This window comes from Oryctolagus cuniculus, chromosome 1 (genome assembly GCF_964237555.1).
Source record: "Oryctolagus cuniculus chromosome 1, mOryCun1.1, whole genome shotgun sequence".
NCBI classification, from domain to species: domain Eukaryota; kingdom Metazoa; phylum Chordata; class Mammalia; order Lagomorpha; family Leporidae; genus Oryctolagus; species Oryctolagus cuniculus.
In genome coordinates, this window is record NC_091432.1 from 117588218 (window position 1) to 117609975 (window position 21758).

Consider the following 21758-nt stretch of genomic DNA (forward strand, 5'->3'; position numbering starts at 1 on the left):
AGAAAGCAATTGCACGTAACTCAGTGTACAGCAAAGACCCACTACAAATATATATATATATATAATATATTTGAAGTCATACAGAAGGAACGATTTTGAATTCTGATTTCTGAATAAACCGAATGATGTAATATAACAGTTGTCTGCATTTATCTGGGTAGCAGATGAATGAAATTAATAAATTTTATATTTCTAGTTACATAGTTTGTGCTCAAAGATTTTCTCACAAGGTAATAAACCAGAATATTTTTTCTCAAATTGATCTACCTGAAATATAATGTAATGATGGTCTATACAATGGAGTGCTAGGGGAAAATTCTGTATGTGATGTAAGGAGAAATCTCTGGAGGATGCCCTGAGTAATTATATAGAATGACAGCCATGCAGAGACCGACAGGGCGTCTACTCCAGTGTTCAATGCAGTCCTTACACCATCACTCACATTACCACTGTCAACTTTGCTATTGCTGTTGGATGTTGCTCCTCAGCCTCTTCTGTGAGGATTGAAACAATCATAACCTGTCCATAATGTAATCCGACCTTTAATCCAGTTATGACATTTTTCACTTTGCTGTGTATTTTTTTTATTTTTTTTAAAGTTTTATGATCAAACCAATGGTTCCATGTTGTTGTTGTTGTTGTTGTTGTTGTTGTTGTTGTTGTTTTTGGACAGGCAGAGTGGACAGTGAGAGAGAGAGAGAGAGAGAGAGAGAGAGAGAGAAAGTCTTCCTTTTTCCATTGGTTCACCCCCACAATGGCCACTGTGGCCTGCACGCTGCGGCCAGCGCACGGTGCTGATCCAAAGCCAGGAGCCAGGTGCTTCTCCTGGTCTCCCATGCAGCTGCAGGCCCCAAGCACTTGGGCCATCCTCCACTGCACTCCCGGGTCACAGCAGAGAGCTGGACAGGAAGAGCAGCAACCAGGACAAAATCCAGCACCCTGACCAGGACTAGAACCTGGTGTGCTGGTGCCGCAGGCGGAGGATTAGCCTATTGAGCCACGGCACCGGCCTGTGTATTTATTTTTAATTGAATAAACATCTATTATCCTACCACTACCCAAGAACAAGAACCATATCAATAATAGCAGCTACCTCCATCCAAGCTCCCCACACCAATGATAAATTTTGTGTTTATAATTACCTGTTTGTGAATTGCTTTATCATAAATACACATTTCCAGTTTTTGAAACTTAGGAAAAGGAATTTAATATCACTATATAATGTTTTCTGAGACTTATTTTGTTATTCACATACTTGGTACTAAAATTGATTTTTTTACACATACCTGTACCTCATTCATTTTCTCACTATATTTGTATTTCATTGTACTATACAGTTGTCCTCAGTCTTTGTCTAGATCCAGAAATCACCCTCCCATATCATAATCCACAAATGCTCAAGTTCTTCATATAAATGAGTTAGTATTCCCATAAGCCTATAGACATCCTCCCACTTGCTTTAAATCATCTCTAGATTCCTAATAACACCTAATCAATATAAATGCTAGGCAAATAGTTGTCATAATGTTTATGAATAATGACAAGAAAAATTTGTACGTGTTCAATACAGAAGCAACTGCTTGTTCTAATATTCTCAATACATGGTTGATTGAATCTGAAGATGCAGACTGATGGATGTATGAGGACGCCAGTTTTTATGTTCTTCTGTAGTCTGCCAAAAGGGCATTTAAACTGCTTTTACCTTTGCCATCATAATCAGTAAATCTCTGGACAGTTCTACATTTGTCCAAGTTTCTCTTGCGTGGAACAGGGGGTTGTAGGATAGGCAATTATCTCACTTGACAAAATAAGAGCAATTATTTTAGAAAGCAATTGTTTCCTTTTATGCACCTATCAGCAATGTCTAAGATATTTTTGATGCACATCTTCCCTATCACGCGATACTTTCAGAACTCCTGGGTTTTGGACAATTATGTTCATATGAGTTAGTACTTCAGTGTGGTTTTTTTGTTTTGTTTTGTTTTGTTTTTTGTTTTTTTGACAGGCAGAGTGGACAGAGAGAGAGACAGAGACAACGGTCTTCCTTTGCCGTTGGTTCATCCTCCAATGGCCGCCGCGGCTGGCGCCTGTGGCCGGCGCACCGCGCTGATCCGATGGCAGGAGCCAGGTACTTATCCTGGTCTCCCATGGGGTACAGGGCCCAAGCACTGGGCCATCCTCCACTGCACTCCCTGGCCACAGCAGAGAGCTGGCCTGCAAGAGGGGCAACCGGGACAGAATCCGGCGCCCCAACCGGGACTAGAACCCGGTGTGCCGGCACCGCAAGGTGGAGGATTAGCCTAGTGAGCCGCAGCACCGGCCTGAAGCCATTAAATATATTAACAATAATTACATCTATAAAAGTGACCTAGATCACCAGGGAAGATAACAAAAGGAGACAATCTACAAATTAGTTGAAGGATGGGCAACCAAAAGAAGAAAAATTAAGAGAGTATGGTACCACAGAATAGGATAAAAGACAAGGGGAGAACATTTCAAGTAGCATCGTGACAGACTGAAAGTATCTTCTACATGCAGTGGCAACAGATCTGAATGACTTCAATAAAAAAAATATATAGGATCTGGGAAATAAAACCTAAAAAAGAAAGAGGGAACATAAAACACAATACTATCAAGAAAGTTGTCTGGAATATAAGCAGTACTGTAATATGAAGGAAATGTGGATTAAATCAAAAATTATTTTGAAATACAAGATGCATTTTTGTGAAATGTTGGCTGTAAGAGTGCAGATGTGGGGACAGGCTGAGGCTACAGGACACAGGGGAGGAGTAACACTGGGTTGGTTCCCAGGGATGGCCAAAGGTAATGGACATCTGGAACACTAGTGGAAAGCTAGTTGTTGGGAGAAATTTGGGTTACAGACTAGTAACTAGGGGTGGATGCATTGAGAAGAGGAGCCATACCATGTAACATGCAAATTGTCACAGTGCCCTAAAAAAAAGATTTAATTTATTTGTTTGTTTGTTTACTTATTTATCTATTTGAAAGTCAGAATTACAAAAAGAGAGGGAGAGACACAGAGAGCTCTTCCATCTGCTGGTTCACTCCTAAAATGGCCACTTTAGCCAAGGTTGGGCCAGGCCAAGAGGCAGAAGCTTCATCCATGTCTCCCAGGTAGGTGCAGGGGCCCAAGCACTTGAGCCATCTTCTACTTCTTTCCCTGGAACATTAGCAGAGAGCTGGATCAGAAGTAGAGCAGCTGGGACTCAAACCAGCACCCATGTGGGATGCTGGCACTACAGACAGCAGATTAACCCACCATACCATGGCACCAGTCCCTCACAGTGCCTTTGGACAGCTGCCCTAAAGTGAATCTTAAGAAGACCTAAAGGCTTGGCCCTTGACTTTAAGTAGAAAATGATCACAAAATAAAGTATAATTCTATGGGTAGGCATTTGGTACAATAATTTAGTTTGAGTCTCAGCTCTGTTTCCAGTTCTACCTTCTTGCTAATGTTTACCCTGAGAGGAATCAGGGATAGCTCAAGGACTTGGCTCCCTACCACCAACATGGGAGAACTGAATGGAATTCTGGGCTTCTCTCTCTCTCTCTGCTTCTGTCTTTATCTGTCTCTTTGCATTTCAAATAAAAATAATTAATAAAGTTGATAAGTCAATGTAATTTTTTTAAAAAGTATAACTTTAATAACATATGCAAAATAGAACAAAATAATTAAGTCCATCGTTGAATAATACAATTTATTATTATTCATTGGTCAAAAATTATTTATTTAGTCATCCATGTACTATATGCTTTAGTGCCTATTATGTATGACAGTGAACAGAAAAGACAAAATCTATGACTTCAATCAGTTTAAATACAGTAGGTGGTGACACACCACAAATAAAATATAGAAAAAAAATTGTATGAAAAGATACAAGGTGACAAATGTTATGAGAAAAACTAAGGCAAGGGGAACAGGAAGTCTAGAGAATGAGTTTCAATTCTATATGAGGAAGTTAAGAAAGCCTTCTCTGGGAAGATGATCTTTAAATAAAGATAAAAAGAGGATGAGTGCATGAGGCATGTGGATATCTGGGAGAAAGGATTGCATGCAAGCCAGAGTGTAAGAAGCAGGTCCTTGTGCTGTAACAATCATTCACCAAGGGCAGAAATCATCTGAGAGCCTCTGCTGCCGAGGGGACCCAAGTTCATCAACACATGGCACTCTTAGTGAAAGCCAGAACACCTAGAAGACTGAACTGATTCCAAGATGCTAAGGAATTGGCCATCAGTAACTGTCACATGTAAGCAATAAATACCAACCAAATGTAAGAAAGCGATCAAGTAAAGCCATGTGATTTACTCATAGTGTCATTCTGAAAGTTTCTTTCAATGAATTCCTTCCATAACAATTTGAAGTTAAAGATTTAAAAAAGAAAAAAAAAGATCATCTGAAATAGAATTTGCACCAGTGGTTCTCAAAATCTAGTTTCTGGGCCAGCAGCACTAACATCACTTGGAAAGACATAAGAAATTAATACAACCTTGACCCACTACATCAGAAAACCCTGGAGGGGAAGCCCAGCAACGCATGTTTTAGTAATCCTTGTGGCTGATCCTGAAGCAGGCCAAGATTGAGAACCATGAGTGATGGAGAACCAGGTTAGCTTCCATTACCAAGAAGCCTGCATCACTGCTGGGCCCAAGAAGAGTCTTGATTAAATATCACCAAGAAAATTGCCATAAAATGTTCTTGACAAGTGATTTTTTTAAGTCATATAGCACACAGTACAAGGGTACTTCAGAAAGTTCACAGAAAACTCAAATTAAAAGATAAATTTATTTGGGCATAAAAATTTCAAAATCCATAAATACAAAGAGTCTTCAGAAAGCCCATGAGAAAAGTGTATTATGAAAAAAAATGCATCAATATCAAAAATTTCTGCACCAAAATAAGCATTTCCTTTAATTCCACCTTCCACAAGGTTTCTTGAAATCCCCTCATAACTTTTTTTATGCACCTTGGGCACCTGGCAATGAAATGACGCAGACTTCCCAAATAAAGAGGTCCCATCCTCACTCACCTAAATCTTCTGTGCTCCAACTCTCTCTGGCTTTTTCTGGTTCTGAAAAAAAAAAAAAAGTTTTAGTTCATATGATTTCTTCTCATTTTCATTTGAAGGAGAATGAGAGATCTCCCATCCAATGATTTACTGATTCACTTCCCAAATGCCCTAAACAGTCATGGGTGAACCAGGCCAAAACCAGGAGCCCAGAACTCCATCCAGTTCTCCTATGTGGATGGCAGGGATCCAAGTACTTCAGCCATCAATGGCGAATTTCAGCAGGAAGCTGGGAGTGGTGGCAGAGCTGGGACTTGAACCCAGTCACTCTGATAAGGGAGGGGAGCATCCCAAGCAGCATCTTAGCCAGCATGCCAAATGCCTGACCCTTAGTTCATATGAATTAATTAATCATATGTATGATTATCACTATTCAGCTCAGTATTTATTCACAAAAGATATGTTGAGTATATTTACTGAATTGTGGTCCTGGACAAGTCGCTTATTCTCTGTTAGGAAAAGAGTGCAGTTTGGTGCCTTCTCACACGGGGCACCAAATGTAAGAACAGGGGTGCAAAACAGAGAGGAAACAGAATACGAACTCGCAGCCAGACCAGATTTATTCAGAGAAAATAAATCTGCAGAGGCCAATCAATTGCCATCATGCTCACAGACCAAATAAACCAAAAATGGCAGAAGCCTTGACCCCAGCAGGCTGGTGCATTTTATATCTTAGGTGGGCTAGTGGGCGGGGCAGTAGGCAGAGATGAACTTCTCCATACTGGTTCTTCAGGTTTGGCCCACTGGCTTCCAAACCTGGGGAAGAATGCAGGGGTGGGATGGGGGACAATACAGGGTGTGAGACAGAGCTGATCTCTTGAAAGAAGGCAGGGGTAACAAGAAACCTAAAATGGCTGAGGCTATGTCCTTGTTCCATCATCCTCACTATCTCAGTTCTCTTATCAACAAAATGAATTCCAAAATAGTTTCTTTTGCAGGGACAATGTAGCATAAACTTGAAAGGAGTTATATCACTGTATGTTATAGAAACACTGGATAAATATTGTGTATTCTTTTCAGGACCTTTTCTAAAATTTTATGTGAGCTGCTAATGATACAAAGATGAACAGGATATAAATAATAATTTATATCTTAGTTTGAGAGAAATGGATATATAAGAAAATTTCATGACTGACCCATTCTAAAAATAAAGGAATTAGTACATCTGATTTTGGCCAAGGTAGAACAACAGAGGTTCTGTTTTATCTTTTGACTTAAGAAACTAAAGAAATGACAAAAATACACGAACCAAACACTTTCAGACATTGCACGGTGGGAAATGAAAGATTGCAATCATGGAGAAAAGTAAAGTGAATGCTCTGGCTTACAACCTGCATGCAGCACGCGGGAGAACATGCAAACCGCGTGGAAATTTTTCCAGCTTTTGAAGCCACAGCTCAGCATGCATCAGGCATTTGGGGCAGTGATTAAGACACCATTTAAGATGCTCAAATCCAACATCATAGTGCCTGGGTTGGAGTCCTAGTTCTGTTTCTGATTCCAGCTTCCTGCTACTGTGTACCTTGAGAGGCAGCATGTCCTTGAGTCCCTGCCACCCACATGGGAGCTTTGGATTGAGTTCCAGGTTCCTAGCTTCAGCCTGTCCCAACACTGCCTATTGCAAAAATTTGGGTAGTGAATCAGGGCATGGAAGATCTCTATCTGTATGTCTGCCTCAGTCTCTCTGTCATTATTCCTTTCAAATAAGATGGAAGTAAATATTTTTTTTAAAAAGAATGCATGAGGCTGGGGCCGCGGCTCACTAGGCTAATCCTCCGCCTGTGGTGCTGGCACCTGGAGTTCTAGTCCCGGTCGGGGTACTGGATTCTGTCCTGATCACTGGTCTTCCTGTCCAGCTCTCTGCTGTGGCCTGGGAGTGCAGTGGAGGATGGCCCAAGTGCTTGGACCCCTGCACCCACATGGGAGACCAGGAGGAAGCACCTGGCTCCTGGCTTTGGATCGGCGCAGTTCACTGGCAGTAGCAGCCATTTGGGGGGTGAACCAACGGAAGGAAGACCTTTCTCTCTGTCTCTTTCTCTCACTGTCTAACTCTGCCTGTCCCAAAAAAAGAAAAATCTCTCTCTCTCTCTCTCTCCTTTAAAAAAAGAAAAAAAAAAGAATGCATGAAAAAGAAATTACCTGGAAGTACGAAAGAATCCACAAGAAACCAATAGGCCAAATATTTTTCAGTGTTCACATAGGGATGAAAATAGTTTGTGTTCCTATCAGTCAGATTGGAAATACCTCTTAATATATAGAGCACTAGATAATGAAATAAGCATAAATTATCCATGGAGTAAAAGCAAACTTAGTTTTTGCTTAACAGAATTTTGAAACAAGATTTTAAAAGGATCAAATTGGTCCACAAGTAACTATTGACTAGAAATAATGCAATAAAATCTATCAATAGCAATTTAAAATTTGCACTATCCAATATTTAAACAAAAATTGCAGGAATGTTTTTGCCTGAAATGCACCCAGAAATGGGTGATTTCTATTTGTTCTGTTCTTTCTCTCACATGCAAAACTCTGTTCGGGAAGCCTGACCCAATTTCCTCTTGGCCCCATCAGTCTGTGGAGGATGTCAAAATAAAATTCCAAGTGTCCTTGACTCTTGCCCATCTATATTACCCTGACACATTCCATAGGCTCTCATTCTCCTGTGTACCACCAAATGTATCCTGGAATCCCCCAGGGATGCTTCATATATATTTATGAATTGTCACTTAAATTTCTGACTCAGGTGGTCCTGCCCTGAATTACAGTCTTTCAAACCACTTGAGGGAAAAGCTTCCTCATGGTCACTGCTGTCTACTCCCTATATGAAAGTGGGTGTCAGTGACAAAGGGCTGTCTTTCAACAACCTTGACACAGATCATTGAGGTGGTAGATATATTGTTCTGTTTGCTGGTATTCCTGCTATAGATAGGGAAACTAAGCTATATTCAAACCAGAAATTAGAAGAATTTCCATTATCCCTGTTTCTCTGGTCACAGATGTAAGGTTGCTTATACATCATATCTACAAGATCTCTTTACTTTCTTCATAGGGACCCTCTACTTATAATGTTAATGTTTATTTGTTTATTTATTTTAGAATGGCTACAATTGCATGTAGGATGGGGAGAATCGCTGTGTTCTTAAAGTTGTATTTATGAAATGCATGAAGTTTGTATATCTTAAGTAAAAGGTTTCTGGTGGTGGGGGGAGGAATGGCTACTATTAAAAAGACAAAAGGTACAAGTGCTGGTGAAGATGTGAAGTCATAGTGGAAAGCAATAAGGAAGATCCTTAAAAACTTAAAAATACAAATACCATATAAGCTAGCAAATCTACTACTTGGTATTTTTTTAAATACTTTTTTTTATTTGACAGGTAGAGTGAGACAGTGAGAGAGAGAGACAGAGAGAAAGGTCTTCTTTCCATGGGTTCACCCCACCAAATGGCCGCCACTGCCAGCACGCTGCGCCCATCTGAAGCCAGGAGCCAGGAACCCCCCGCCCCGGTCTCCCACGCGGGTACAGGGGCCCAAGCACCTGGGCCATCCTCCACTGCCTTCCCGGGCCACAGCAGAGAGCTGGACTGGAAGAGGAGCAACTGGGACCAGAACCCGACACCATATGGGATGCCGGCACTGCAGGCAGAGGATTAACCAAGTGAGCCATGGCACCGGCCCCTACTTGGTATTACATTTATATATGTACTTAAAATGAAATCAGGGCCGGCGCCACAGCTCAATAGGCTAATTCTCTGCCTTGTGGTGCTGGCACACCGGGTTCTAGTCCTGGTTGGGGCTCCAGATTCTGTCCCGGTTGCCCCTCTTCCAGGCCAGCTCTCTGCTGTGGCCAGGGAGTGCAGTGGAGGATGGCCCAGGTGCTTGGGCCCTGCACCCACATGGGAGACCAGGAAAAGCACCTGGCTCCTGGCTTCAGATCTGTGGGATGCGCTGGCCGCGACGGCCATTGGAGGGTGAACCAACGGCAAAAGGAAGACCTTTCTCTCTGTCTCTCTCTCTCACCGTCCATTCTGCCTGTCCAAAAAAAAAAAAAAAAATGAAATCAGTATGTCAAACCAAGCACTTGCATGTTTATTACAACATTATTCACAAAAGGTAATGTGGAAATCAATCTAAATGTCCATCAATGGATGAATGGATAAAGAAAATATGATGTAGGTAAACATAATAATAGAATATTATTCAGCCTTTAAAAAAAGAAAAACTGTCATTTCCAACAACATTAATGAGCCAAGAAGGACATTATGTTACATGAAATAAACCAGACACAAATAGATAAATATTATGTGCTCTTACTCATACGTGAAATCTTAAAAAGTTGATCTCATCAAAGCAAGGTTACCAGGACCTAGCTGTGGAATAAGCACTGGGGAGATGTTGGTCAAGGAATATAAAATTTCAAACCATAACTTTAAAAAAATTTTTAAAAGAATACAAAATTTCAGCAGTATGGGAGAAATAAGATCAAGAGATCTATTCTAAATGATGTTAGGAGAGTGGATGTGATCTGTTCTCTCCACAAAAATAGTAACCATGTAAGAAAATTCAAGTGTTGGTTAACTAGAATTAGTCATTTAAAATGTAAATGTACTTCAAAGCAAGGTGTTGTGCACAAAAAACATACTATTATCTGTTGATATAAAAAATAAATTAAAATATGTATTAAGACTTTGGTGTTTGGGTGCTTTGGATACACTAAGTAAACCAGGCACAATCGTTGAGTTTAAGAATTCTTAGATTCCTCTTTTCACATTTATACAAAGATACTTCAAAAAGTTCATCAAAAACAGAATTAAAACATTTTTGGTGCAAAAATGATTGAAATTTATGCATAGTTTTCTAATAAGAAACATTTTGCAGGAACTTTTTGAAGCCCTGTGGAGCTGGGCTGTAAGAGCAGCCTGCACTCTCCTACTGCTGAAGAGAGATGTCCCCCTATTATAATTCCCACATTAGTAATGGTATAGGGAAAGAGAAACATGTAGTTCACATTGTAGACTTGCGTCTCTGCGTATCAGGGGCAAAACTCTTTCCAGGTGGTGCTATCCCTTAGAGTCCTCCTATGCTCCTTTCGCCATCACAGGCTTGAGATACCAAGGTCCAATATGAAGGAGAATGACTCTGAATTACAAAATCTGCCTCCCTCCCGTGATGGGCAAGAGGAGTGTTGGCATATCTCACACCACCCAGAATACATTGAGAGTAGGCTTCAAGGCCAACAAACAGGAGCTTTCCTTTTGTTGTTCTTGTTCTTCAGAGACCCATGGGAGAGGCGACAGCTACAGGAGACAGCTGGTCGCAAAATTAAGGGTTTGGTATCATAGGTCCTCGCCACCTCTCTTTCTGTTGATTTCTACCTGAGAAACAAATCTTAAAATTTCAGGAAAAACTGTATTGAGCAAACATGGGCAATCACACTTTTTATTGTTCATAGATTATCTTCTAGATAAAGGAAATTCACTGATAAAGAGTTTACAAATAAAGTTTGAAATAGTTGGCATTTGCAAAATTCAGTAAGTCACATAGCAATTCAGTTCCAAATTCTCAACTGATCTTGGAGCAGAACCAGGTTCACAGAATGGAAGACTGATATTTCATTTAGCAAAAATTGATTCTCAATAAGTGTAAGAAGCAGAAGCCTCCTGTACCAGGAGTGGCAGAAGGTTATGCCTGACCCAATTCTATGGATTTAACAGCTATTCTCATGCCTTTGAATAGTAATAAGGCATAGGTGACATAAATTTTCAGTTAGGGCTACATCACATGGCATGTTGATGCATGAGAACATATTGCAGCTACACAGTGCCAGGAAGGGCACTGGTAGGGGAACACACAGCTGTCTCCTATAAATGGACCATAACAGGATTGACAAACGTAGGAGCAGCTGACAGGAACAGCTGAGATTCGTGACAAACTGATACAGATTAGAGAGGTATACACCTGTTCAAAGATTAATTTTTGGAAACCTGGAAATGGCGAGCTACATTATGAATTAGAGTAGTCTTTAAATCAGAATCAAATGTCTTGGGTCCCATTCCTGGCCCACCCACAAATGAAAGCAACAGTTTCAAGTAAATCAATACATTCCTATTTTCTCAATTGCCCCAACTGTAAAATAAAGCAGCTATTGCCTAGGACATCAGACTTCATCAAAACTTAGATCAATGCTAATCAAACTTTACTATGCAAGCAAATTACCTAGAAAGCTTATCAAAAATGCAGAACTAAATTACTCGAACTTAATTGAGATCCAGTATTTTGCATTTCCAACAGGTTCACACAAAATTCAATCATTTGTTTATTTTTTGTACTAGAGCACTACAATTTGCTAATTCTCCTAGGCAGAACTGATCAATAAAGGAACAGTTAGGATTGCCATTTTAGATTATGGGGTGAGGCAGATAAGTGAGTGGAACAGAGAATAGACCAACATATTAATCAGGAACACAGGCACAATCCAAAACTATGAAGAACTGGTACTGAAGTATACTATGCAAGTAGATATTGATAGGAAAAACATTTTAAAATAAAACAATGAGCATTGGTAGGAGTGTTTGATTCAGTCTGGATCCACAGCTCCAGGGAACTTTCATTTGTAAAGTGAGTCGTGAGCTCTGTGGTTGATTAAAGAAATAAGAAACTTATTTATCGTGATAGCCTAGAGAATCCTGGGTATCTGATTAACAGTATCATTATCAGGAAGCTCTGGGCTTTTTTACTTCTTTTTCCTTTTGTTTCCTCTTTCTCCACCCTCACTTATCTTACTCCTTTTCTTTTTTTTTTTTTTTTTTTTTAAGTTTTCACAATCTGATTTATTTGGACTTAATATCCTCCCTCAGAACATTTTTTTTTATCTTTTATTTAATGAATATAAATTTCCAAAGTACGACTCATGGGTTACAATGGCTTCCCCTCCCATACCGTCCCTCCCACCAACAACCCTCCCCTTTCCCACTCCCTCTCCCCTTCCATTCACATCAAGATTCATTTTCGATTATCTTAATATACAGAAGATCAGCTTAGTATACCTTAAGTAAGGATTTCAACAGTTTGCTCCCACACAGAAACATAAAGTGAAAAATAATAGATGATTTTTTTTAAATGATGATGAAATCAGATCAGACCTATTGTCATGTTTAATCCCAGTGAGAGTCAAGTTGGGAATTGAAAATTTCTTTCTTTTTTTTTTTTTTTTTTTTTTTACAGAAGATCAGTTTAGTGTACATTAAGTAAAGATTTCAGTCGTTTGCACCCCCATAGAAACACAAAGTGAAATATACTGTTTGAGTACTCGTTATAGCATTAAGCCTCAGTGTACAGCACGTTAAGGACCGAGATCCTACATGAGGAGTAAGTGCACAGTGACTCCTGTTGTTGACTTTACCAATTGACACTCCTGTTTATGGCATCAGTAATCTCCCTATGCACCAGTTATGAGTTTCCAAGGCTATGGAAGCCCCTTGAGTTCTCCGACTCTTATCTTGTTTAGACACGGTCATAGTCAAAGTGGAGGTTCTCTCCTCCCTTCAGAGAAAGGCACCTCCCTCTTTGAAGACCTGTTCTTTCCACTGGGATCTCACTCACAGAGATCTTTTTGCCAGAGTGTCTTGGCTTTCCATGCCTGAAATACTCTCATGGGCTTTACTCCTTTTCTATTCCAATTCCCTCCCCTCACCCCCTTTCCTAGCCTCTCCAGACAGGCAGTCATCATTTAGGTAGTTCTTTAGAAAACCTGCCATCTTTGAGATGCAAATAGCGTCAAGACCTTGTCCTCAGTTGCATGACCTGGGGATATCCTACTCTAACCAGAGAATTGTCCCTTTAAAATTTAAGCAATGAAAGTAGTGCCCCTACTCTCCCTGTCTCTATGGAATTGTAGGAGCCTAACTTTGATGGGCCCCAATTAGCAAGCATTGATGGCCTAATTACAGAGGAAAACACTTACCAATTAAGCATAATTCACTCTGCTGGACATATCCCTTTGATGAACCTCCCCCAATGTCCCCTAGTACTTTTGGTGTAGGCAGACAGATTCAGGATAAAATTGATTAGGTCTGTGAGCTGGAAGACCACACTTTCACCACGTTCCTGTGTGACCTCATGCCCCTAATGGATGCCCACCTGTCCATTAGACTACATAACCACTCCCCTTTGGAAGTGGATAAGAGGCCTGGAGCATGGTGGGCCCTTCCCTATGTTGCCCTTCCACTCTCTGCTTTCCTGCCTGCATGCTTGCTCTCTGCTTAGTATGGACCCAGCTTAGCTTCTAGACTTCCCTTTCTGCCCTGTACAAAGCCCTTACTCTCCTGCACATTTCTCTCACTGAATAAAATCCTTAAAAGCTTACCACGTTGTCTGGTTTATTTGCACCAGTATTCAGAATTCTCTGAATATGTGGCAAGAGCCCACAGGCATATTAATATTGAGGATTATTAATAAGCAGTCTGATATCATCATCTCACCATACTGGTAAAATCCTCTCACATCATCTCAGTGGAATTGAGTCCAGACTGAGTTCCAACCTCCTTCTCCTATGGCAAGAGCTGTGAATAAAGTCCTCTCTGTTTGACTTTGCATGGTGCAAGTTCTGCTTTGATGGTGTGCATAATTTTAATGTATGCAGATAGCATTATTTTATATAGCATACTGTGCTTCTTGTTTTAACTGAGAATTATGTTTTATAGATATGAGCATGATTTTATGTGTATGTCAGCTTCATTCTTTCTGACAGTAGCTTAATAATCTGTAGTTGAGCTTTGACTTCCTCACTATCTTCCTTTTTATTGTCATTTGTTTTTGCATGTTCTCACTCCTTTTTTTTATAGATTTACTTATTTTAAAGACAGAGTTATTAAGAGAGGTAGAGACAGAGACAGGTCTTCCATCCGATGGTTCACTCCCCAGATGGCCTCAATGGCTGGAGCTGCGCCAATCCAAAGCCAGGAGCCAGGAGCTTCTTCCAGGTCTCCCACATGGGTGCAGGGGCCCAAGGACTTGGGCCATCTTCTGCTTTCCCAGGCCACAGCAGAGAGCTGGATCAGAAGAGGAACAGCCGGGACTCGAACCATATGAGTTGCCAGCGCTTCAGGCCAGGGCATTAACCAGCTGCACCACAGTGCTGGCCCCGTCATTTGTTTTGCTTTGCAGTTGTTTGATTATTGACAAATTAGAATTTATATTTATGTGCATGTTTCTATCTAGTTTTCCTCTAAATTGCTGAGTTTTGCTCATTTTTCTATTGTGTTCACTGTATTACTCTTATTGTATTATTCTTGTAGAAGTTCTATGAACACTATGACTTAATTCTATGTGGTTATAAAAATTGTAAATATGTCTCCCAATCAGTTATCTATATATTAAGCTTGTCCACAGTATACCTTGTAGTATATTGTGAAATCAAGGTAACTCAGATTTATCAATCATCTATCTTATGACTTATATTTTATAACTTTAACATCTAAATTAAAGCATCCCAAGCCATATTTCAAGATATTATCTTATATTTTCTTCTATTTGTTTCTTGATTTTGTTTCACTTTGTCTTTACATTAAGAATGTTCACCCATCTGGAGTCTTCCTTTATGCAATATGGTTTGTAGGGATGTGGTTTTAATTTTCTCTTCTGTTTAACACTCTCTTAGCCCTTCTAATTTGTGATTTTTTTTTGTTTTTCTAGTTATGAGACATTTCTCTCCATGATTTCCTCAAAAACCATCTTCTCTCCATTTTTCTTCTTTCCTACTAAGACCAATCTGTAGATGACAGCTTAGCTTTTGTTGTGTTTTTAAACAGCTAGGTCCTGGTAAACACATTCTATCTTGTTTGCTTTCTAAACACGTTCTATCTTGTTATCCTATTCTGTTGCCTTCAGAAAAGTCCTCAGTGTAATTGTTCAACTCACATATGGTTCTTAACTATATTAATCCTAGAGTTTACTGTGGTCCTTATTTTAACAATTGTGTTTTGCATACTAACATTTGCTATTTGGCTCCTCAATGTGATTTTCTGTCCTTTTAAAGTTTCTTAACATCTTCCCTTAAATCCTGGAGTATCCTTATTTTGTAAATTTTAAATTCTTGTTCTAATGAGTAATTCCACTTCAGTTTTTATATGATGATATTTGTCTTTATTTATAATAGAAACTATATTTTTCCTTGTCTATTATTTGGCTGTGAACTCGTGTACCCCTAGAGACACCAACTGTTCTTTTTGGTAATGTGTGTTGGGGAACAGCCAAAAGCCATCTGGTTATTGTAAGGGAGTAGTTCACAAACCATGGGCCTTGGACAAACCTGATTCACTGCCTGTTTTATTAAAGAAAGTTTATTGGAACACAGGGAATGTACATTCATCTACATATTGCCCATGACTGCTTTAGCATAACAAGCAACAGAGTTGAGTAATGACAACAGAGAAGATACAGCTCACAACGTCTAAATTATTTACTATCTGGCACTTTTCAGAAAAAGTTAATTGACTGCTGATTTAAGAAGTGGAGAATATTGCCCAGGACCATAAACCCTTGTCATTACTTCCAATCACTGCTTTTCCATCAGTCAACACCTGTGTTGATTTCACCTTTGAGGTGATTTCCTTACAGTGTAATATGCAATATGATGGTCTCCATGTAGAGGAGTTTACAAATGTTTCCCAGCCTAGTCCCTCAATGCCTTGCTTTGTGCCCTAAGAACAATGTCACCACCACTTAGCTCATCAGAGTAGAGAAACGAAGGAAGGGAGGGAGATAGAGAGGGAGGGAGGAAAGAAAGAGGGAGAGAGAAAAAAGAGAAAAGAAAAAAATGATTTTCCTCCTTTAAACCCCTTCACTCCACCTCACCTCACCTCAGAGCCAGTGTTGAGGGCAGGGAAGATACCAATGTTTTCCAGAGCCCTCGCTTGTGAGTTTAAAATAAAATCATCAGGAAACTTGGGATTCAGATCTTCACCTTCCTCCTCCCAGCTCGGTCTCTTCAATGTGTGGCCTTCTGAAATGTGTCTTTAGTACACAGGAAAGTCGACAGCAGGAAATCATCTTGTCCAAAATGTCAGTAGTGACAAAGCTGAGAAACCCTGGTTTGCATGAATATAGAGGTCAAATAGAGAAAGAGATACTTATAACCCACTGGGCTGTTTTCATGGGTCAGGCACATAGCAGTACTTTATATTAATTATTTCACTTAATTCCTATAATAACCCAATGATACAGTTCTTTTATAATTCCATTACTATTATACAGAGGTGTGTGTGTGTATGAGAGAGAGAGAGAAAGAGAGACTTTATCACTTGGATACAATCTTACAATGTTAAAGATTTTAATAAACCCTGTTCTTTGTCTACCCAGATATATATGTGTATATATGTGTATATATATATGTATATTACATATGTGTGTGCACACATCACACACACATGGAGGGAGAGAGAGAGAGAGGCAATATCACTTGTCTACCATCTCACATAAGGAAGTTGAGAAATCTGGATTCAACTCAGTAACTTTGAGGCTCATTACACTTTATCAATCACTTTGCTACAATATCTGTTTCAGGGAATGTGATCTACAAGTAGGTGGGGTATTAACTTTATGATTTAATATTAATTACTGCGGTCCCAAGGTGCTTGTAGGGTAGCATTAGGGATAGTGACTTTCCTCCTATAGAGCTGTGTATGGAGAACGGGCACTACTTTGCACTGAGGACCAGGAGGAATTCTTGTTGGTAAATTGAGTAGAAATTTGAGTCCCCAAAGATCTGATGCTGGGTTTATGATGCACAGAGTGTAACACACGCTCAGTAATTTCTACCCTCAAGGGGCTCATCCAACTTGGGAAGAAAACTTAAAGGCAGGAAGAGTGTTTTGTACTTCTACTCATTTGTCTGAGAACTATGAAACATGGAACAGATTTTCATATGAATCAGATGACTTGTGGAGCTTTTTAAAAGATTATTGTTTACCTCTTAGCAAGGAAAGAAAAAAATTTTCTGGGAGAGCTCTTAAATAGCAATCATGGCATATCCTCTATCATAGCTCTTCTAACATCTCAAAGGCTGAGGTCGGTGATGATGGCTGCAACTCCTTTCATCACTAGAAGCTTTGTCTCCACAGTAGAGTGGAGAGGAGGAGCCCTCAATGTGCAGCCTAGTGAGGCTTGCTGAGAAAGAAAGGTGAGCTCTGAATTACCTTTCTTTTAATAATTTCCCTTCAAACCCAAAACTATATAAATGAAGGGTTATGAGGATTACCACATATGTGTTGCTTTTTTCAGCACTCAGTGACGACTGAGGAGAACAGGGGAATGAAGTGTGGAGACACTGGGAAGTGTATCAGCATTCTTCCTGGTCAGACACACACACACAGGTGAGGGAAGGAGGAGATGTGGAACCCTCAGGAATCAGCCTAAGAAAATTCGCTCCCTGGAGATCTTGCTTGAGTCTTCAGATAGCCCTGAAGGTCCTTCCCCTCTGGAGACAAAAATGAGAGTTCGTTGTTAATATCACCTTGTATTCCTCTGCTCACAGATCTACTGGTGAAGTGAATGGCTATGGAAAAAACTCGTCAGTGGTGGAGTTTGTTCTTGTGGGATTGTCAGAGCAACCTGAGCTAGAAATGTCCCTGTATTTTCTGTTCTTGGTGAACTACGTGGTTACTGTGCCTGGCAACTTGAGCTTAGTCACTCTAATTTGCCTGAATTTGCACCTTCACACCCCCATGGACTTTTTTCTTTGCAACCTGTCCTTCATTGATTTCTGTTATTCATTTGTCTTTACCCCTAAAATGCTGATGGGCTTTATTTCAGAGAGCAACATCATCTCCTTTGCAGAATGCATGGCTCAACTCTTTTTCTCTGCTTTTTTTGTCAACTCTGAGTGCTATGTGCTGACAGCCATGGCCTATGATCGTTATGTGGCCATCTGTAAGCTGCTGAAGTACACGGTTGTTGTGTCCCCAAAGGTTTGTTTTCTGCTGATGTCTGGTTCATATTTGATGGGGTTTTCTGGTGCCATGGTCCACACGGGGTTTATGCTTAGGCTCACCTTTTGTGATTCCAAAACCATCAACCACTACCTGTGTGACATCTTCCCCTGCTTCAGCTCTCCTGCAGCAGCATGTATGCCAATGAGCTTGCCAGCTCTCTCATTGTAGGTACCGTTATCATTGCATCGAGCCTCATTACCCTAGTATTTTATGCTTTCATTCTTTTTAATGTCATCACATGTCTCCAGCTAAAGGTTGGTCCAAAGCCATCTGCACCTGTGGTTCCCATATCATAACTGTTGGTCTGTTCTATGGATCTGGGTTGCTTGAGTATGTGAAGCCATCTTCTGCTGAATCTTTCAGCCAAGGAAAATTTTTGTCTGTGTTTTATACTCTCGTAGTGCCCATGCAGAACCTCCTCATTTATAGCCTCAGAAACAAGGATGTCAACTTGCTCTAAAGAAAACTCTGAAGAGAATTACAAATTAAGCAGCACTGCTAGGGCTGAGTTGGTCCTTTTCCATGGCAAGGTCTTTTTGTCCTCTTCCTATACCTCCTCATAAACTTCCTTCTAATCTCTTTCTTTCCTCTCTTCATCTTTCTTTCTATAGTCTTGGCAGGATTTCTACTCTAAAACACTTTCTTCTCTCTGCATGCAATACAGCTACGTGTGTCTTTCTTGGATGAGGGTCATCTTGGTCCCAAGGGGGCTCTGCCCCAGTTTCCATCTTTATGCCTGATGCAGATACTGAGCTGATATCTTTTCCTATCTAAAGGTAACCTACTTACTAGTTATTTCGTATGTGTCTTCATTATTCAAGGCAAGGCAAGGCGTTGGGTACTGTCCAATGTGTTCATTTCTTTCTTCCTCTTCTGAAACTATTACATAGAGTGCTTTCCTCTTTCAAGTATCTTACTACTTAAAACTGCATTAAAACAGGAGCCATGACAGAACTTGTGGACATGGTACAGATGTCAATTTTTTAGGATTCTTTCAGTCATGGTTCTTATTCTGGATTTTTAGCCTCATATCTATATAGGGACCATACACTTTATTGGATTAAGTTTCTATTGTCATTGATGGTTAGGTGAGGCTCACGGTTCTGCCCACCTTTCTCAAACTCCACCCAAAACAACAAGGCCTCAGTCAACTGATACTTTGTGATAAATAGAATTGAAATATTGATAATTTTTCCATTTATATGTGGATTGTGTCTGTGATTGTGATGAAAAATTACACAATGATATTCCTGCTTACAGTATCAAGAGCCACATGTGATGTCAAGTGTCTTTGTTGCCCTGGTTGTGTAACCAGGGTTTCCTTTTGCAAAGGAAAGTCTATTTATTTCTTTTAAAACACAAAAACATGTGTGGAGATCTTGCTCAATTGAGATTTGTTTGTTTAATATGTAAATTTTATTTATCCTTTTTTTCTTAGAAGAAATAATTGAATCTGAATTCATTAATTCATTACTGTATGCCACCTTCTTTACAAATCCTATTAAATATCCTACATATCCTATGATTAGGATATAGTTATATGACTTTTTCTAGGCCACACAACTAATCACACAGAAGCTAGTTTTTCTTTCATTCTTTTTTTTTTAAAGATTTATTTATTTGAAAGTCAGTGCTACACAGAGAGAGAATGAGAGGCAGAGAGAGAGAGAGAGAGAAAGAGGTCTTCCATCCACTGGTTTACTCCCCAGTTGCCTGCTAGTTTTTCAAACCATTGTACATCCTAAGAAGAAATGAAAAGGAGGGAGGGAGGGAGAAAAAAGAAGGAAGGAAGGAAGGAAGGAAGGAAGGAAGGAAGGAAGGAAGGAAGGAAGGAAGGAAGGAAGGAAGGAAGGAAGGAGAAAAGAAAAAAAGGAAGAAAGAAATTGTGAGAGAATAGAGAGAACCTCTGGAGAACTCTTAGAGAATGGGCTGAAAGTGAGAGTGGTACGGGAACTGACTCTCAGCCAGGATGCTGACAGATGAGCCGTGGACTTTAATGCCCAATGAGAATACACTCATGACTCTTTAAAGATCGATTTTAAAATGGGGTAAATAGGATGGGCAAAAAGGAAAAGCTTCATCATGCTCTTGTTCAATGGTCAGTCATTTTCTGGGAAGATAAGACTGAGGAGTTTAGGTCGAGTTTTCCTGGTGAGACGGGGTTATGGTTTCCACAGTAGTACTTTCATGTTTTGCTCTCTCCCATCCATCCTTACTTTGAATGATTTCAGTGCGGTATGGCCTTCAAGAGACCATGGTTCTTACCACTGCATTTTTATATTTATGGAAATCTATCATGATTTTTGAAAAATTTTTAAAAGACTGGCTTTTAAGATTAGCCTTAGCATGGAAAGCCAAGACACTCTGGAGGGAAAAAAAAAAAAAAAACTAAATGAAAGATCTCCACGAGTGAGATCCCAGTGGAAAGAACAGGTCATCAAAGAAGGAGGTACCTTTCTCTGAAGGGAGGAGAGAACTTCCACATTGACCATGGCCTTGTCTAAATATGATCAGAGTCGGTGAACTCAGGGGGCCTTGGCAGCTCATGACAAGAGCCTAGGGTGATTACTGATGCCATAAACAAGAGTGTCAATTTGTTAAGTCAACAACAGGAGTCACTGTGCACTTACTCCTCATGTAGGATCTTTGTCCTTAGTGTGCTGTACATTGAGATTTAATGCTATAACTAGTACTCAAACAGTATTTTTCACTTTATGTTTCTGTGTGGGAGCAAACTGTTGAAATCTTTACTTAATGTATGCTAAACTGATCTTCTGTATATAAAGAGAATCAAAAATGAATCTTGATGTGAATGGAAGGGGAGAGGGAGTGGGAAAGGGGAGGGAGCGGGTGGGAGGGATGTTATGGGGGGGAAGCCATTGTAATCCATAAGCTGTACTTTGGAAATTTATATTCATTAAATAAAAGTTAAAAAGAAAAAGGTTAGCCTTAGAAGATAATGATGTCAGCTATGATCTTTACTTTAATCTGAGTAAAATTATTGTTTTAGGGAAGAGCCAAGAATTTACAATTATGATAATACTGATCGCACCATTATAATTTTAAGACTTTCATTCCTTAAAAAGAATCTAAATGCTTTGTATTACTTCTATACTTCTTTTGTCTATATTCATTATAGTACTTGGTTAAATAGAAATCTTAAATTGATTTGGTTTGAATTTCAACCTAAAGGACGTATTTTACTATTTTTAAAGATTTCATTTATTTATTTTTATTTGAAAAATAAGATTTGAAAAATCACATACACAGGGACAGAGAGAGTGAGCAAGAGCAAGAAAGAAAGACAAAGAGAGGCCGGAACCACGGCTCAATAGGCTAATCCTCCGCCTGCAGCACCAGCACACGGGGTTCTAGTCCCGGGCAGGGCGCCACATTCTGTCCTGGTCATTTAGCTCCTTTTCCTGTCCAGCTCTCTGCTGTGGCCTAAGAGTGCAATGGAGGATGGCCCAAGTGCTTGGACCCTGCACCCGCATCGGAGGCCAGGAGAAGCACCTGGCTCCTGCCTTTGGATCAGCGCAGTGTGCCGGCCGCAGCGCGTCCACCACGGCGGCCATTGGAGGGTGAACCAACAGCAAAGGAAGACCTTTCTCTCTGTCTCTCTCTCTCTCACTGTCCACTCTGCCTGTCAAAAAAAAAAAAAAGAGGGAGGGAGAGAGAAAGGGGA

At 40.0% G+C, this 21758-nt stretch overlaps 1 pseudogene; it reads left to right on the forward strand.

Annotated features, from left to right (window-relative positions):
* Positions 1 to 6441: 6441 nt before the first annotated feature.
* LOC100344031 (olfactory receptor 8C8-like) lies at positions 6442 to 18562 on the forward strand (annotated as a pseudogene).
* The last annotated feature ends 3196 nt before the right edge of the window (positions 18563 to 21758 follow it).